The following is a 14,230-nucleotide window of genomic DNA, read 5'->3' as shown; positions in this document are numbered from 1 at the left end:
CTACCTGGAAGTGTCGCATCATGTACTAGGTACATGATCCGGTGCAGCAGTGCCACCTTGCCGTCGTATATGTAAGTTATACGGTTCTGAATTTTTGCATCTAAAGCAACTTTTCTCAACCTTTTTAACTCAAAGGAACCCTTGGAAGAAGTTTCCGGATCTCAGTGAACCCCTGCTAAAAAATTACTATATTATTATTATTATTATTATTATTATACAGGATTTATATAGCGCCAACAGTTTACGCAGCACTTTACAACATGAGGGCAGACAGTACAAGTACAATACAATTCAATATAGGAGGAATCAGAGGGCCCTGCTCGTTAGAGTTTACAATCTAGGAGTAATCTAGGACTATATCTACCACTCATGATACATTAGTGTGATGGTTGGTGGAAAGAATGCTCCTTACACTTGTGGTCATTCGGAAGAATTACCCCCTTACAGATAGCTAAAAACATTAATGGTGTCAGTGGGAACTTATCTGAGAGCTAGAAATTGCTCATTGCTCAAAGAACCCCCAGCAACCTCGTCTAGAGGAACCCTAGGGTTCCACTGAATCCTGGTTGAGAAGCTCTTATCTAAAGTATTATTGAAGTCAATGGGAAGTGGAACCAGGCTCCAAAAAGTGTACATTACTGGTGCAGAGTGGTAAAAGTTCCTGACTGCCCCGCCTGATAGGATAATGGGGTCAGAAAACAGCCTGAGCTGTTTTTAATCACTTGTCTACCAAGGTATGTTTATAAACAGCATGGTGGTCAAGTGGTTACGTGGTACTGGCTTTAACATTAACAGCCAGCGAAGGGATTTCCGAAAAAAGTGCTGCCCGAACACTTTTTATGGGGCTCTCAAGGTGCGCGCCCCCTGCTGGTGGCACCCACAGTGGTTCCCAAGCTCTCCCATTCCTCCAGGCAGCCAGGAACCATGGGACAATGTCTAGTGACAGCAGGAGGAGCTTGGGGAACATCTGTTCTCTGAAACCTCCTGTGACTAATGATCCCGGAAGCAACGTATATTATTTTACTTCCAGAACTTATTGATTCAGCATTGCTTCCTCCTCCATATCTGAACATGCACACCATGCCATCTTATATATAACTTATGGATCCAACACTGCTTCATTCTACCTTGTCTGACAAGACACACACTGTTACCTTACTGCATATGCAACTCACTGATTTAGCACTGCTTCCTCCTCCACTATCTGACACAAGACACATTGGGGTTGATTTACTAAAACTGGAGAGTGCATAATACGGTGCAACTCTGCATAGAAACCAATCAGCTTCCAGGTTTTATTGTTAAAGCCTAATTAAACAAGCTGAAGTTAGAAGCTGATTGACTACCACGCACAGCTGCACCAGATTTTCCACTCTTCAGTTCTAGTAAATCAAGCCCACACTGTCATATTATATACAACTTACAGATCCAGAACTGCTACCTCCTCCCCTATCTGATAAAGCACACCATGTCACCTTCTATGCAACTTAAAGATCCAGCACTGCTACCTCCTCCGCTATCTGATGAAGCACACCATGTCACCTTCTATGCAACTTACAGATCCAGCACTGCTACCTCCCCCCCCTATCTGATGAAGCACACCCTGTCATCTTCTATGCAACTTACAGATCCAGCACTGCTACCTCCCCCCCCTATCTGATGAAGCACACCCTGTCATCTTCTATGCAACTTACAGATCCAGCACTGCTACCTCCCCCCTATCTGATGAAGCACACCCTGTCATCTTCTATGCAACTTACAGATCCAGCACTGCTACCTCCCCCCCTATCTGATGAAGCACACCCTGTCACCTTCTATGCCAATTACTGATCCAACACTGCTACCTCCTCCCCTATCTGAGGAGGCACATATTGTCACCTTATGTACAACCTTCTGACCCAGTGATGTTTCCACCTCCATATCTGATAAGGCACAGGCTGTCACCTTCCGCTTACAGATCCAGCACTGCATCCTTCTCCACTATCTGACAAGACACACACTGTCACTTTATATACAACACACTGATCCAGCACTACTTTTTCCTCCCCTACCTGATGAAGCACACCCTGTCACCTTATATGCAACTTACTAATCCAGCAATGCTTCCTCCTCCACTATCTCAGGACTCTGAGACACGCATTGTCACCTTCTTTACAACCTTCTTCTGATTTACACTGTCACTTTATATACAGCTTACTGATCTAGCACTGCTTCCTCCTCAACTATCTGATAACGTACACATTGTCACCTTATACTATATACAGCTTACTGATCCAGCACTGCTTCCTCCTCCACTATCTGATAATGTATACATTATCTCACAAAAGTGAGTACACCCCTCACATTTTTGTAAATATTGAATTATATCAATAATGAACAGAAAAGGAACGCGCTCACATAGCCACATCCGTAAATTGAGGGAATTGAGGAAATGAGAAAAAAAAAGTGTACTATAACAGCACACGGCTGTCTCCCAGGGGCCATACATCATTGTCTAAATATTAAAATTTTGCTACACATTGTGGACAATCTCCCAGTCTCATATTTGGACTATTTATCCCGGTGGGTGTCCTCATTGCTTGGTGGGCTTTGAAGCCCGTAGTTGGGTCCCCTCCCTCTTTGGTACTGAGTCCACTCTTTGTGCATTATTTTGCCCCCGTTCCCTGGAACCGTCTGGCTTTTCCTGCTCCTCCCTTACTAGCAGATTGGGCTGACCTGACCTATCTATGAAGAAATGACACTTTGCTACAATGTAAAGTAGTGAGTGTACAGCTTGTATAACAGTGTAAATTTGCTGTCCCCTCAAAAGAACTCGACACACAGCTATTAATGTCTAAACCGCTGGCAACAAAAGTGAGTGCACCCCTAAGTGAAAATGTCCAAATTGGGCTTAATTAGCCATTTTTCCTCCCCGGTGTCATATGACTTGTTAGTGTTACAAGGTCTCAGGTGTGAATGGGGAGCAGGTGTGTTAAATTTGGTGTTATCGCTCTCACTCTCTCATACTGGTCACTGGAAGTTCAACATGGCACCTCATGGCAAAGAACTCCCTGGGGATCTGAAAAAACTAATTGTTGCTCTACATAAAGATGGCCTAGGCTATAAAAAGATTGCCAAGACCCTGAAACTGAGCTGCAGCAAGACCATACAGCGGTTTAACGGACCAGGTTCCACTCAGAACAGGCCTCGCCATGGTCGACCAAAGAAGTTGAGTGCATGTGCTCAGCGTCATATTCAGAGGTTGTCTTCGGGAAATAGACATATGAGTGCTGCCAGCATTGCTGTAGAGGTTGAAGGTGTGGGGGATCAGCCTTTCAGTGTCCAGACCATATGCCGCACACTGCATCAAATTGGTCTGCATTGCTGTCGTCCCAGAAGGAAGCCTCTTCTAAAGATGATGCACAAAAAAGCCCACAAACAGTTTGCTGAAGACAAGCAGACTAAGGACATGGATTACTGGAACGATGTCCTGTGGTCTGATGAGACCAAGATAAACTTATTTGGTTCAGATGGTGTCAAACGTGTGTGTCGGCAACCAGGTGAGGAGTACAAAGACAAGTGTGTCTTGTCTACAGTCAAGCATGGTGGTGGGAGTGTCATGGTCTGGGGCTGCATGAGTGCTGCCGGCACTGGGGAGCTACAGTTCATTGAGGGAACCATGAATGCCAACATGTACTGTGACATACTGAAGCAGAGCTGCTCCAAGACGACCACTGCCTTGCTAAAGAAGGTGATGGACTGGCCAAGCATGTCTCCAGACCTAATCCCTACTGAGCATCTGTGTGGCATCCTCAAACAGAAGGTGGAGGAGTGCAAGGTCTCTAACATCCACCAGCTCTGTGATGTCATCATGGAGGAGTGGAAGAGGACTCCAGTGGCAACCTGTGAAGCTCTGGTGAACTCCATGCCCAAGAGGGTTAAGGCAGTGCTGGAAAATAATGGTGGCCACACAAAATATGGATACTTTGGGCCCAGTTTGGACATTTTCACTTAGGGGTGTACTCACTTTTGTTGCCAGCGGTTTAGACATTATTGGCTGTGTGTTGAGTTATTTTGAGGGGACAGCAAATTTACACTGTTATACAAGCTGTACACTCACTACTTTACATTGTAGAAAGGGTCATTTCTTCAGTGTTGTCATATGAAAAGATATAATAAAATATTAACAAAAATTGGAGGGGTGTACTCACTTTTGTGAGGTACCGTACATCGTCACCTTATATACAGCTAACTGATCCAGCACTGCTTCCTCCTCCACTATCTCACACTGATTGTATGGTCACAACATTCCACCATATGCAAAGAACTGCCCTATTATTGAATTATTACAATTTTCCCTTATTATATATTGCAAATGTTTCTGTTATCGGTTACATTTTCACACCATTTTGTGCTACGTACTGAAAATGGAAATTCCCTAAATATGTTTCTAATCCTGTGTATGTGCTGCTCTTGTCATTCCCTCTCAAAGACTTCTCTTATCACATTTCATATTGTCTTACAAATTATTTTTTCTCAATCTTTCTGCCTAAATCCAAAATTCTTACACCTTATCTATCTGGACTGATCTCTATATTCTTCTCTATATGTAATATCTTCATAGTCAGTCTTCCTATCCCTGGTTGAGATCTGATATCCTACCATTGCTGTACATCTACATTCCCATCTACGTCTTATTCTTCCCGTCCTCATAGTCTACCATCTGATATTATTTTCACGTCTTATTCTGAAATCTACTTCTAGTTTGTCAGCAACTTTGAGAAGTGTGATAAGAGAAGTCTATCTTAGATGAGAAGGAGCAATAGATTAGAGCAGCACATGCTGAGATGTGGATCTATATTCAGAGGAATGGTGTTTTTAGTAAGTAGTATAAAGTGATGTGTCAGTATAACCGGGAGAAAAAAATTTCTAATACTGTATATAATAAAAGTTACATTTTGTTGTCCTGTCTGTAAAATGTGCGGGTTGTGAAGCGCATCACCTCCAATACCTGATAATACACACAGTCATCATATACACAACGCATTGATCCACCACTGCTTCCTCCTGAAAGGAAAAATACTCAGTGGAGACACAGAGGAAAAAAAAATACCCTACGGGGACACCAGTGGCGGCTGGTGTTTTTTTTTTGGGGGGGGAGGGGCGCAAACAACCATCCCCCTGGTTGGCCGGTGGCAAACTACCCCCCTCGCGCTGTCGGTCGGGTTGCCCACAAACCAAACCCATCCCCCTGAGGTCATCCAGCCCCGCACTTACCCCATCTAGGTAGTGGGCAGCGCTCCTACGGGCAGCAGGTGGCGGCTTCAGTCGCGTCTCCTCTTCTTCTGCATCACGGTGGCTTCCTGGGGTGCCTTCTGGGTTCTTCAGCTGTGCCTTTGCAAAATGCCCACAAATTGCCCAAAAACTGTGTACAAGCCAGGGGGTGGATCAAGTCTAATTTTTTGTTACTCAAAGGTTTTTCGTTGTGCAGCATTACAACCTTGGGCGCTGTGTAGGCCAGCCACTAGTGTCCTAACAACCACTAACATTGTTGGTTGATAAGAAGGACATTGGGCACCAGCACATCAGCTTTGTTTGACCACCCCGACCCTCTCTGTTAGCATTGGGGTCATGTTAGCTACGAGGGGGAGCAAAAATGAGGAAGAAGAAATGCTGTAATACAAGTCAGACACTCAACATAACTCACCTCTAATGTTGGGTGTCCTACGTGCGTGGATCTTGCACTACATAAAATGATTTGTTTAATTTCTTTACATTTTAGAACGGGGTTACTCGAGATTGTGCATCATTTTAAAGGGTGCCTTGACTGGAAATAGGTTGAGAAACACTGGAATAATGTATTGTCTGTATAATTTATCAGTTGTAACATTACAAAGACTGAAAAATGAAGTGGATCCCAAGGAAGCTCGTTCTGTGCGAAATCCATCGATCCAACTATTCTTTGTTGTTGTTTTACTTATTGGAGCTCCCATCATGTGCTTATAACGTTGACTATATGTTTTTAGACAGAAAACGTTTTTATTGTGTAAAAGATAAAAATTACTCTTTTGTTAATACAATTTGTTTGGTTATTGACTGTGCTGTTAGACTCTTTGAAATCCCCATTACCCTTAATGGGGACATTTTTTCCCTAATCCTGATTACTGTTTGGGGATTGGGCCTGTTTTCTTACCAAGCTCCCCCCTCCCCTCCCCCAATACTCAGAGAGGAAAACGACTCAATGGGGTCATAGAGCGGGAAACTACCTAATGGGGATACAGAGAAGACAACTACTCAATGAAGACACAAAGAGGGAAACTACCTAATTGGGGCACAGAAAGGAACAATACCCAGTGGGGGCACGGAGAGAAAAGATACCCAATGAGGACACAGAGAGGAAAGCTACCCTATGGGGATACAGAGAGGAAAACTACTCAATGTGAATACAGAGAGGAAAGCTACTCAATGGGGACACAGAGAGGGAAACTACCTAATAGGGACACATAGAGGAACAACAATACCCAGTGGGGGCACAGCGAGAAAAGATATCCAATAAGGACACAGAGAAGAAAACTACACAATGGGGGCACAGAGAGGGAAACTACCTAATGGGGACACAGAGAAGAAAACTACCCAATGGGAGCACAGAAAAGAAATCTACCCAATGGGGGCACAGAGAGAAAATCTACCCAATGGGGCACAGAGAGGGAAACTACTCAATGGGGACACAGAGATGGAAACTACCTAATAGGGGCACATAGAGGAACAACAATACCCAGTGGGGGCACAGCGAGAAAAGATATCCAATGAAGACACAGAGAAGAAAAATACCCAATGGGGACACAGAGAAGAAAACTACCCAATGGGAGCACAGAAAAAAATCTACCCAATGGGGGCACAGAGAGAAAATCTACCCAATGGGGCACAGAGAGGAAACCTACTCAGTGGGGGCACAGAGAGGAAAATTATCCAGTGGGAGCACAGAGAGAAAAATTATCCAGTGGGGGCGCGGAGAGGTAAGCTATGAGATATCTATAAAGCCCACCTACCTAGCCAGTTATACTCACTGCTATTCCTTCTTTGTTTGCTGTCTCCACAAAATGCCTGGAGCATGTGACCTCCTCCCATGATGCAGTTCTTAGACTTAGCAGCTAACTGCTATTCCCGAATGCTGTCAAAAAGCAGCGAAGGTGATATCATTGTTCCCTGTCAGCTCCAACGCCAGCTGATACTCAGAATTTTTTCAGTGGTTGTCACAGAGGAAGCAACATTCTTGAATAGGTAAAATGCGGGAAGCACAGGATCTGTTGTCTGTGTTGGTTGGAACCACAGCAGCTCTACCACAATGCAGGGGACAATTCCAAAGGGCAATGGCCTCCAGAATCAAGATATCTAAATGAACTCAACAAAAAGAGCATCAGACAATCGTCTTAAAGAGTCCATAATCATTTATTACAAATAACAACGTGACAACAGCTAGATAAAGTGTAGCCAATGTGTGTGTGTGTGTGTGTGTGGGGGGGGGGGGGCAGAAATCCCCTTTCATCAGGATTGAATCTCTATTATTGGCACAATTGCCTCAAGCCCACGTTGACTGCCACTAAGAATGTTCTTCCACAGGAGTTTTGAGAAGGAGTCCTATAGAAAGCATTGTCATTTTCATTTTAGCCCAGATGAAGGGGGATAGTTGGCCCCTGAAAGCATTGGGTGTCCTTTACTAGTTGTTGTTACATTGTTATCCGTAATAAATGATTATGGACTCTTAAAATGACACTAAACAATATCCTTAGCCTTCAAAAATCATCCACACACTTGCATGGGCGTCCGCAGGTAGGGGCAAGGGGGGTCAAGTGCCCCCCCTGGCAGGGCTGGTGCTACCTATAAGGAAGTGCGCACAATCAGTCGAGGGCGCTGAGCTGCATGTCCCAGGGCTGGGAGTCACATACACAACATGGAGTGTCAGGGAGTGGGGGGTGTCAGGGAGTCTCCACACTAATGATTGTGTGTGTAATGTATGGGGGTGTAATGTATCTGGGTGTATGGGGGTGTAATGTATCTGGGTGTATGGGGGTGTAATGTATCTGTGTGTATGGGGGTGTAATGTATCTGTGTGTATCGGTGTGTAATGTATCTGGGTGTATGGGGGTGTAATGTATCTGGGTGTATGGGGGTGTAACGTATCTGTGTGTATGGGGGGTGTATTGTATCTAGGTGTATGGGGGTGTAATGTATCTGTGTGTATCGGGGTGTAATGTACAGTATCTGTGTGTATGGGGGTGTAACGTATCTGTGTGTATCGGGGTGTAATGTACAGTATCTGTGTGTATGGGGGTGTAATGTATCTGGGTGTATGGGGGTGTAATGTATCTGGGTGTATGGGGGTTTAACGTATCTGTGTGTATGGGGGTGTAATGTATCTGTGTGTATCGGTGTGTAATGTATCTGGGTGTATGGGGGTGTAACGTATCTGTGTGTATGGGGGGTGTATTGTATCTGGGTGTATGGGGGTGTAATGTATCTGGGTGTATGGGGGTGTAATGTATCTGTGTGTATCGGGGTGTAATGTACAGTATCTGTGTGTATGGGGGTGTAACGTATCTGTGTGTATCGGGGTGTAATGTACAGTATCTGTGTGTATGGGGGTGTAATGTATCTGGGTGTATGGGGGTGTAATGTATCTGGGTGTATGGGGGTTTAACGTATCTGTGTGTATGGGGGTGTAATGTATCTGGGTGTATGGGGGTGGAATGTATCTGGGTGTATGGGGGTGTAACGTATCTGTGTGTATGGGGGGGTGTAATGTATCTGGGTGTATCTGTACTATGTCTGCAGTCTCTGATCGTGATAATGACAGTCGAAAAGGGGCAGAGCATGGGTGACCTTAAAATGATGCCCCCCCCCTGAAAAAAGTTCTGCGGACACCCATGCACACTTGTCACTATTACAGAGGAAGGAGCGGCAGGTGAAGCACTTTGAAGGTAATTATAACTAGGTCAGGAGGATGGGCAAGGAGACAGGGTCTCTTTAAAACTGTTGAATAACGCTATATTTGTCCTCGTTCTGAATTTATGAGTTTCCCTCCAAAAGCCCCGTCTTCCTGTCCACCTCTGCTATATTGTTAGCACCCAGGTCTCTTCTACATATACAACGGGTCTGAGAGCAGAATAAATTGGAATTTTAGATTTCTGTGACAAAATCCTTGATCTCCTAACTGCCTTTAGTGAGTAATAGCATCCCTCTCAGGCAGCTAAATTTATTTTTATTTCCCGGGACACTTTGCTGCCTTCATTTATCATACAGCCTCAAACTCTTACATTTGTTCTTTTCATAGCATATTTTCTCCATATTTTTTCACTTTTGTCACAAATTCTGTAGAGAATGACAGGGGGCAATTAATATATCAAAGAAAGTCTGCAAACACTAAATAATTCTATATCAGAATATAGGTGTCAGTACTAGGATCCCTTTAAGACCCAGCAGAACTCACAGACTTTGCCTGGGAAACAACCGTGATTGGCCAGCTAACCTTTAAATCACCTGTATCAGCACACAATCAGTGCTCGTGATAGAGTTGTTACCTTTGTGTGCTACCGCTTGACCCAGCTGATAGCTGCTCTGTATAGTTTGTGTATGACCCGGCTAGTTTTGACCCTGCTTGCTCGCTTCTGATTTGGTACCATTTGGACTCTGTAAGTATGACCTGTGTATTACCCAGCTTGCCTAGACTACGCTTTGCCTGATTCTATTGTAGTACCTTTATCTGCAGCGGTGAACTACAAACACCAGCCAAAACCTACCTTCATCTGCGCAGGTGAACTACAAGCACCAGCCATCAACTACCTTCATCTGCAGCGGTGAACTACAAGGTCCAGCCAACACCTACCTTCATCTGCAGCAGTGAACTACAAGTCCCAGCTGACCTGCTCTGCTTAGACCTGCTCATGGTATGTTCTCTTGTTCCTTGAACTCTTTGGATAATCAGCACACCTGAACTGTTACCTGTTATCCACTCCTAGCCTGACAATAGGCAACACATAAAATGTAGGTACAGTAGCTAAATAGTGAGACTTCCTTAGTCTACAGCAGGGGTCTCCAAACTGTGGCCCATGGGCCAGATGTGGCCCTTTGCTTGCCTTTATCCAGCCCTTGAGGCATTAATCCTTACACTGGCACCGAAGTTTGGGAAACTAATTTGCCCACTGACACCAGTGATGGGGCACTATTCTTCCCACCAATTTTTTTACTCCCACTGACCACCAAGCCCCTGGCATTGTTTACTCCCACCGATGCCAGGGCATTTTCTACTTCTACTGGCCACTGTCGCCCCCCCCCCCTAAAGTTTGAAGGGCAGTAAGCTGGCCCTTTGTTTCCAAAGTTTGGAGAATCTGGTCTATAGGATTAGCAACATGTCAAGAAATGAGCCAACACACCCAACAATTAGGGGTTTCAAAAGTAATGTATTATAATTCCAGATGGCAAGAAGCAATCCATACATACAATATAACCCTGTCCATTATGTCAGTCAAAATGGCTATGCTAAGCCAGTGTTTCACAACCAGGCTGCCATGGCACACAGGGGTGCCATGAGCATGGGACACAGTTTTCCATGGATTAGCATCGTGCAATGTAATCGTGCGAGTGGGAAACCCACCAGGACCACACCACAACCAATGATGCTCTAGGAACACGACATTCAGCATCATTCGCTGCTATGGTGTTGGCAGCCTGGTGCCCGCACAATAGCAACACATGATGCGGATCCAGAGCAGGTGGTATGCAGGCCTGCCCCCAGCATTTTGCTCCAGGCCTGCCCCCAGCCCCTCCAGACCTGCTCCACCTCTCATCCTTGTCCTCACTGCTGGAGTCTAAAGGTAATAGAAGGGACTGTGTAATTGGGGGGCTGTGTGATTGGGGGGGGGGGCTCTGGGATGGGGGTGGCTGTGTGATTGGGGAGAATTATTATGAGGATACTATGTGATTAGGGTCTCTGTGATGGGGGACTGTGTGATTGGGGAGCTCTATGATGAATGGACTGTGTGACTTGGGTGCTCTGTGATTAGGGGGACCTCTGATGTGTTAAGATGGGGGGGGGTCTGCCATGAATGGACTTTGACATGATGTGGGGGGGGGGGGGGCTCTCATTTATAGGGGAGCTCTTATATATTAGAAAGTGTCTTATGAGATGGGGACACCCTGATGTGAAGTGAGGACTATGTTGAGAAGGGGAGCTTCTGATGTTGATTTCATCAGGGCAGTTGTGTGCCATGTCCCAGGCTCAGGTTTTTCATTAATAAGTAAAATTTTTAACATTTTGGACTCGGGATTTTGTATACTTTTAAAGGGTGCTGTTACTGAAAAAAGTAACGAAACACTCCACTAAGCTATGCATAAACAGTCAACTATGTCTTAAAGCACATGAGAAGCATTGGGGAGACATCCAGCACATAGAAAACAGTACCATAAAATGAAGAAAAAAACATAAATGGGAAACAAGCAACGTTTCGAGGAAACGGTCCATTTTCTCAAGTCAAGTCCCATGAGGTGGTCTATCAAATTCAACCAAAAAGAAAAAAAAGAGGTAAATTAAAAACCTGCACCCCCAGAGCCCTACACAGATAATTTGTAGCAGATTCCTACCTTTCGAAGAAAAAGTTGTTTATTTTACTATGTCCTTTGACTGATTCTAAATAGGAGGGCCTGGTTCACAGTCATCAGCTGGTGCACTCTCAGTGTTCTGATGATAAAAGTTATAGTGTCTGCATTCCTTTGGAAGTATTTAATCCTTGGGGAGTATCTCGCCACAACTTAAATTCCGTTTGCAGAGGAAGCTTAAAATGTCATTCGTATCTTAGTGCAGACTGCTGGGAAACACAGTGAGCCAATCGCACAAGCAGAAAATGACATTTCTGGGGGCGTTCCGTACACCATCTGTGTTTCCATATTGCAATTAATTTTACAGAAAACTACAGCTGCTACAGATCGAAAAGGATAGATATTTTTTTTAATAACATTACAGTTGTGCTCAAAAGTTTGCATCCCCTGGCAGAAATCATGAACAGTTGGCATTTATATTGAAAATATGACTGATCATGCCAAAAAAAAAAATGTCTTTTATTTCTTTTATTTAAGGATAGTGATCATATGAAGCCATTTATTATCACATAGTTGTTTGGCTCCTTTTTAAATCATAATAATAACAGAAATCCCCCAAATGGCCCTGATCAAAGGTTTACATACCCTGGAATGTTTGGCCTTGGACACAGAAGGTGGCACACACAGGTTAAAATGGCAATTAAAGGTCCATTCCCCACATCTGTGGCTTTTTAAATTGCAATTAGTGTCTGTGTATAAATAGTCAAGGAGTTTGTTAGCTCTCACGCGGATTCAGGGAGCAGGCTAAATACTGAGCCATGGGGAGCAGAAAAGAACTGTCAAAAGACTTGAGTAACAAGGTAATAGAACTTTATAAAGATGGAACAGGATATAAAAAGAAATTCAAACCCTTGAATATGCCAGTAAGTACTGTTCAATCACTAAAGAAGTGGAAAATTTGGGGATCTCTTGATACCAAGCCAAGGTCAGGCAGGCCAAGAAAGATTTCAGCCACAACTGCCAGAAGAATTGTTTGGGATACAAAGAAAAAACCCACAGGTAACCCCAGGAGAACTACAGGCTACTCTGGAAAAATACAATGTGGTTGTTTCAAGGAGCACAATACAGCAATACCTGAATAAAAATGGTCGAGTTGCCAGAAAGAAGCCTTTACTGCATTAATTCTACAAAAAAGCCCATTTACAATATGTCCGACAACACCTTGAAGCACCTCATAGCTTCTGGCTAGGTTTGGAGAAGGGTCAACTTGGCCTATAGCGACAAGAATACCATCCCCGCTGTGAAGCATGGTGGTGGCTCACTGATGTTTTGGGGATGTGTGAGCTCTAAAGGCACGGGGAATCTTGTGAAAATTGATGGCAAGATGAATGCAGCATGGTCTCAGAAAATACTGGCAGACAATTTGCATTCTTCTGCATGAAAACTCTGCATGGGACGCTCTTTGGTCCAGCAAGACAATGACCCTAAGCACAAGGCCAAATTGAGCCTCCAGTGGTTACAGCACAAAAAAGGTGAAGGTTCTGGAGTGGACATCACATCGAGCCACTCTGGGGAGATCTCAAATGAGAGGTTCATGCAAGACGACCAAAGACTTTGCATGACCTGGAGGCATTTTGCTATACCATGGCATCAGCTTAGCTATACCACCTGCAAGAATTCGGGGCCTCAAAGACAACTATTTCAAAAGACAGCACGGTGTCATTGATGCGAAAGGGGGCAATACACAATATTAGGAACTAAGGGGATGCAGACTTTGGAACAGGGGGCTTTTCATTGATTTACTTGTTGCCATGTTTTGTTTTATGCCATTCTGTTATGGCCTACAGATGAATATGAAGAAATGGGTTTTGCCGGATAGAATAAGGCTTACCTATAGGAACTGTAAATATCTTAAACGTGCGCCGTTTAGGAGATATTCACTGTTTACCGTGTGCCGTGACCGGCGGCTCCCGCGCGCAATGAGTGACACGGTCGGAGTCCGCTGGAAGGAAGACGGGCAAAGATGGATGCGGCCTGCAGCGGGGACGGCGCGGGCTTTGTTTGCAAGTGTCACATAATGTGCTAGTATGCGATGCATACTAGCACATTATGCCTTTAAATTGCAGAGAGGAAGAAAAACCCATTAGGGTTTACTTCCTCTTTAAGTCAGCAAGTGCGGAGTATGTATTTTTACAAACAAGTAACATTAGGTCATTTAAAATCAAATGCAAATTCAAAAGCAAATGCTTGCAAAGGACATTTAGTAATAATAAATGTGTGATGGATAAGCTTCACTTGTAGAATGTTTTATACCGTAATCTTGGCTTTCACAATACCTAAGTGAGATGCTGTAAATATGCCGTGTTAGTCTGACCATAAATTCCAGATTTATGCCGCATTTATTATGCTTCCTCCCACATGATTTATGATGTACATTGGGGACGTTATTTAAAGCGGTCACTGCTGGGTCATTTATGAGGGGAACTTGTCAAGAAAGAAATCAAGAGGATGCCCTTGTTGAGCTTCTGGAAAAGATAGTGGCCTTGTTCTCCTCTAACTTCAGAAGCTGGTTGAGTCACCAAATGTATAGACGTATGCAGATCAGAAATTCTGATCTTGCTTGCTGGTTAGTCATTTAGAAGGCACACAAGCTGGAGGA

The 14,230-nt window shown here is 44.2% G+C and overlaps 1 protein-coding gene across 1 annotated transcript in view; it reads right to left on the bottom strand.

The window, feature by feature from the left end:
• DGKB (diacylglycerol kinase beta) overlaps positions 1-14,230 on the bottom strand; it is an 804,956-nt gene that overhangs the window by 755,422 nt on the left and 35,304 nt on the right. The gene's annotated exons all lie outside the window — the stretch shown is intronic.

The sequence above is a fragment of the Aquarana catesbeiana genome, linkage group LG05, assembly GCF_042186555.1.
Source record: "Aquarana catesbeiana isolate 2022-GZ linkage group LG05, ASM4218655v1, whole genome shotgun sequence".
In the NCBI taxonomy this organism is placed as follows: Eukaryota; Metazoa; Chordata; class Amphibia; order Anura; family Ranidae; genus Aquarana; species Aquarana catesbeiana.
Note: the sequence above shows the minus strand (reverse complement) of the source record. Positions and strands in the feature narration are given on the sequence as shown.